This window comes from Phoenix dactylifera, chromosome 3, assembly GCF_051530095.1.
Source record: "Phoenix dactylifera cultivar Ajwa chromosome 3, Ajwa_hap1_PhDact_Kaust_v1.1, whole genome shotgun sequence".
In the NCBI taxonomy this organism is placed as follows: Eukaryota; Viridiplantae; Streptophyta; class Magnoliopsida; order Arecales; family Arecaceae; genus Phoenix; species Phoenix dactylifera.
Genome location: NC_143192.1, coordinates 50390973 through 50396520, shown reverse-complemented (window position 1 = coordinate 50396520; position 5548 = coordinate 50390973).

The window sequence follows — 5548 nt, the reverse complement described above, 5'->3', positions numbered from 1 at the left end:
GGGGAAGGTTTTCTCCATCTTTCAACTAGGTTTTCTGAACACTCTGAAACCGGTTTTCTTCAACTACCCCTAGGAACTTTTGGTTGGATCAACTTCATCAAAGAATTGATCACTTATTTTCAACATGTGATATTGGTAAAAGCCGGGACAGTAATATATTTATAGAAAAAGATGAAAAAATCTGTTCACTTTTTTTTTTAAAAAAAAAGAAGATAGAAATAATATTGAAACTTTGTTTGAATACTCGTGAGGAATCATATTTTAAGTTTGGTTTGGTATTCTCTTTCTCCAATGTCCATCAAAAGCGAATTCCTAATTACTTCAGAACAAAAGGAAAGTAAATTTTTGCATTAAACTCCAGCGTTCTCCTCAAATTCATGACAGACAACATAGAAACTACTTGGGTGCACGGAAGAGGGAGAGTGAAGAATACATGCATGTGTGTTACATAATGGTTACAAGGGGAGTAGCCCCCTCCTTATAGTGGGGTAAGCCCTCCATGTAGTGATGGAGAAACTAGCTACAATGGTTCCAATTGCAATGTGTGGTCCCAAGAATACTAAGGGTCAAAAAATACTTTCTGATCCTTCAAAAATACTTTTGGATGAAAAAAGTATTTGATAAAAATTTTGGAAAGCTATTTTTGCTTTCTCAGAAAGTTAAAAACAGCTTTTTAGGAGAAGCTCTATTTTGAAGCTTTCCGAAAAAACTATTTTAAGTTTTGTCGGAAAGCTATTTTTTTGACCAAAATACCTATAATAAAATATAATAATTACATATGTTGTCCCTTTATAAACCTAAAAATCTGCTGGAGCCCTAACAAAAAATTCTAGCCGTGGATCAGAATCCCTTCCATACAAGCAAAGATATTCTTATTTCCTATTATTGTATTATACTATAAATATAATATTATATTACATTATATCATAATACATTGATATGTTATTTTAAATAATTTAATATTATATTAAATTATTATGCTATAGTATACAATGTTATATTACTATATTATAATAATATTATATTACATTACAGTAATATTATACTATATCATATATTTATATATTAATATATGTTATATTTTATTATGCTCTATTGTATAATATTGTACAATGTCCTTTATAGTACTTTTGTCATACAAAAGTACTTTCTCAGTTTGTTTACCAAACATATGTTAAAGTACCACAGTACTTTAGACATGTAGTTACCAAACATCAAACAACTTTTTATAAAATTTCTGCTTTAGAAAGCTCTACTTTAGAAAGCTCTACTTCCAACAGCTCTACTTTTAAAAACTCTACTACCAACAACTCTTCCAAATAGGGCCTACGCCCCTGTTTGGAGAGCCTTTGGAAGGCCAAAAAGTACCTTCTGTCCCTCCAAAAGTACTCTTAGATAAAATAGGAGTATTTGGTAAAATTTTTGAAAAGCTATTATAGCTTTGCCAGAAAGCTAAAATAGCTTTTTGAAAGAAGCTCCATTTTGTTTTGAATTATAATATTTTTTTTGATCAAAATACCCATAATAAAATAAATAATTACACAAAATGTCTCTTTATAAGTCTGAAAAATTAATTTATGCTAATAATTATAATATTTTATATCTTTATTATTATACTATACTATAAATATAATATTATATTACATTATATCATAATACATTGATATATTATGTTAAATAATTTAATATTATATTAAAATATTATTCTATGATATACAATATTATATTATTATATTATAATAATATTATATTACATTATATTAATATTATACTATATCATATATTTATGTATTAATACATATTATATTTTATTATGCTCTGTTGTATAATATTATGTAATGTCTTTTATGGTTATTTTGTCATACTAAAAGTACTTTCTGAGTTTGTTTACCAAACACATGTTAAAGTTCCACAACACTTTAGAAATATAGTTACCAAACAGCAAACAACTTTTTATAAAAGCTCTACTTCCAAAAGCTCTACTGCCAACAGCTCTTCCAAACAGGGCCTAACTAATATTATACACCATAAAGATGGTTTATGCTATCAAACTTAACTTGCATGGAGACATCCCTGACTGGTTTTAGGTTAAAAGAGATAATTTATTCTGGTTCTTATGGTGTTAGATGCATGCTTCAAAAATGATAAGTTTGCATAGTGCTCCATTCGTGTTGATTAACATTCTCTGATCTTTGTTTTGGTTTTAATATTATATGATTGTTATTTTGGCTTAAAGACTTTGACCAGAAAAGCACTTATTTGTAGGTGATGGAGAACAATTCAATGCCCTTATGGTTGGCCATGATGTTCGCCGCAACATTTTATGAAGGCTGTTCCAGACATGCCAATGACAAGAAGAAGAAAGAGCTAAACTTCTATTGCATTGACTGCCTTCGATCCCTATGCGGAAATTGCCTCCAGCCTCACCTAAAACATAGATTCATCCAGGTCAGTCCCCTTCTCCTATTTTTAGCTGTCTCTAATTCCTGAATGTGACATTTTTGGACTAGGTAGTTTAAATGACACCTTGATATGGACTTTAGATTTTTCCTATCAAACTTGAACTCCTTCCCTTGGTCAAAGTCAATCTTCCCCTTAGGAAACCCCTTGGCTTAACACCACACCACTTTATGGCCAGTGCAACCAAGGTTTCAGGCTTCCTAATCAAAGAAAGAAGTCAAAAGAGTGGAGAAATGACTATTATGAATCGTTGATGTAGCATTCTCTCTCTCTGTATGTGTATATGTGTACAAATTTGGGTTTAATATTTTCCTCTTCTCAAAAATTTCAGATAAGAAAATATGTATACCGGAATGTCGTTAAGGTACAAGACATGAAGAAATTTTTCAACTGCTCTGGGGTTCAGGTATGCAAATATTCTTAAGAGTGCAAACAAATTGATTTTGATGTTCAAATCACTCTTATTGAACTAACATTAATATTTAGGAATTAGGATAGTGGTGCTGGCAAGTGAACAAGTCCTTGCACATGATAGCACAGGCAAGCTTGGTTCATTTTAGTTTCTGACAAGCTCAAATTCGAGTCAGTTCTTTTCATTCTTTATAGGGTTGAACCTGAGATGGTTTTGAAGTTTATAGTAGAGACTTAACCAGGTATTCGTCCACTCAAGCTGGCTGATAATTAAAGTTGTTGCCTGTGTTTGGATACAGCTTAGACAGAGCTGACAGAAGAAATCCAAAGTACCTGAAGAAACAGATGACATGGTTTAACTTGTGATGCACACTTATCCTTTTATAAGTCGAACTATTTCTGAATAAATTGTAAAGTTCGCGATTTATTAGATAATTCCTGGTTAAATCAATTTTCTGAAACTATCCAGAGAATCAGTTGGCTGAGGGGGGAAGTAAAGACCATTCCATATGATGCAAAGCCGACCTCCGCACCAATTGTAGTCTTCATATCTTTTTGGATGTGGCACTAGGCTCAAGTACAAACTTCCCACTAGAAATTGGACTTGATTATTAGTTGAACACGGAATCAGGTTTTGCTACTACTTTTCTAAGAACTAACTTATCGCAAACAATTTAATATAGATACAAACATATATTGATGTTAAGTACTTTTGTGTTTACTTTTTAAGTCTAAAACATAACTCAGAATTACTTTCCATACCACCCCTCAGAATATTATAATGCACACCAACATTTTCCTTCACCTCACCCTCTCTTCTAACAGAGCTTTTCTGCTGTTCACTTCACAGACATACTCAACAAATAACAACAAAGTAGTACATCTAACTCAAAAGCAGTCTCCAAGCAAGAATCAGCCAAATATTTCAAAAAATGCTTGTCTACACTGTGAAAGAAGCTTGCTAGAGCCCTTCCACTATTGCTGCCTAGAATGCAAGGTAGTTTTCCGTTCTCACCAACCATCTCTGATCATTATCATTTTCCTTTTCCTTTTCCTTTACTAAATATCTACTTTCAGAAACTGCCACATCTGCATGAGGATTGATGATAAAGAACAGCTTTTATACACACCTTTTCCATTTTGATATATGTAATGCCTCTGAATTCCCTCTCTTTTTCCTATTGGTGGAAATAAGAACAGCAGCTCACTTGAAATATGTAAGCGGAGTTCATCTTACATCACGTCGAAAGGTGGGGAAAAGCACATTACCAATTCATGGGATCACACCCATCCATCAACATTCCCTATTTTTGTATCAATAAGTCTATTGCTTATGCTCATGAATTTATGAGAACCACCAATGATATAAAGAAATTAGCAACAAAAATCTGCTTTAATTTTATTTTTGTAAAAACACATCAACTCTCCTCTCTCTCTCTCTCTATCTGTTTTTTTTTGCAGAAACTGTCAGCCTTGAAATTACTGAACCATTGTATCTCTGCTCTCCTGACCATTATGACCAACATTTGTTCTTGGATGTGCATCAGCCTATGTTATGTGTGCAACTGTGCTATGAATGTGTTAACTGCAGGTATTCATTTGATGGTAAGAGCATAATGGTTCAATTAAAGGCCAAAATGAACCATTTCTGCAAAATGATGATGGTTGTGGTGGTGGTAGTAAAAGTGACCCATCTATACTATATTAAGAAAAGGAGCACTCCTATCTAGATTCCATTTGTCAACTTTTTTCCTTACAAATAAAAAGCCCTCCATAAAATCCAAAATACCCTCAACTCAAATATTCAATAGATGGAAAGGATTAGGAAAATTAAATGAGATTTTATACATGATCCTTTTGTCCCCATCTCTCTTTCCTTCACACCCACCTACTCAGATTTTGGTTGGATCTCCCCCTTCCAAATCTCTCTCGTGCACATACATGACATGCTCACCTCCCATTTGGGGGACCCCAAATTACCCACCCCCCAACCAAAAAAAAAAAAATTTTTTTATCAATTTTCCCCCCAAAGTTTCAATGATTTTAATATATAAAATTTGAATACATAACTTACACTATTATTTTATGACTTTATTTTTATTATTATTTTAATATACTTTCTTTTTTTCACAGAATCTTACATATCTAATAATTTCATTTTATTTTTATGTAATATAATATAATAATAGATGATAGTTTTTCTCTTTTTTTTCCACTTCAAATGTGCATTGCATGTGTCATTTTGCCAGTTTTTGCAAATATGAAAATTAAGTAGTTTTTTTCTGCAAAATCCCCAAATTAAAAGTCAAAGTACTTATATCAGATTTGATACATCCTTCTCGTAAAATCAGTCAACAACAAAATTCTAGTAATTTCATTACAAAGACAAACAGATTGAGCTTACAAAATTTCTCTTTAAAAATTTGAATGACGCTTGATTTGAACATACAAAGTCCTAACAATAAAAATCCTTTTTACAAATATAAACACATATTCATTGATAAATTCCTGGTATAATCATTGAGGAGTCAATAGGAAGAATGACATATATCAACTCCAGAACTAGTGCTTCTTAATTGTACTAATTATTGTTTGAAAATCTTAAATTAGAATTTTTTCAACTATAAAGGGGACTTGAGTCAATTCTTGCCTCCATGCCTAAATAAAATTGGACCAT